The sequence below is a fragment of the Bison bison genome, unplaced genomic scaffold (genome assembly GCF_000754665.1).
Source record: "Bison bison bison isolate TAMUID 2011002044 unplaced genomic scaffold, Bison_UMD1.0 scf7180017864529, whole genome shotgun sequence".
NCBI classification, from domain to species: Eukaryota; Metazoa; Chordata; class Mammalia; order Artiodactyla; family Bovidae; genus Bison; species Bison bison.
The window spans coordinates 4,838,692-4,839,226 of NW_011495079.1; positions in this window are offsets into that span (position 1 = coordinate 4,838,692).

Consider the following 535-nt stretch of genomic DNA (forward strand, 5'->3'; position numbering starts at 1 on the left):
AACTCTGTGCGACCCCATGGACAACAGCCCGTCAGGCCCCTCTGTCCATGGGATTTCCCAGGCAAGAATACAGGAGTGGGTTGCCATTTCCTTCTCCGTTCCCTTTTCCATACCCACTTATAAATGATTTATCATAACAATAATTAACCATGGGGGAAAAAAAAGCTATTGATTTTAACTACCTTGCCTTCCTGTAAAATCTTATAACCTCTCACAAACTACTCCTCGATAACATAGTGTTACTAGAATGATCAGTATTTCTAACCAGGGTTGTTATGCAACATTGAGGCAAAAAAAAAAAAAAAGTCACAAGCACTCAGAATCATCCTGAGTGACTTTTTTCCCACCCTTCCATCTATTTTTAGCTGCACAAGTTACTAATTACTGCCAAGTCCATTTAAGACAGTAAAAGTGTGAAACTCAGACTGTTTCATTACGGTACCAGTATTTAGACACTACCTAAAATATTCACCCTATGTTAAGAGACCACTACTTTTACAAACTTGGAAACTGAAACTGCATACATGAGCAAATT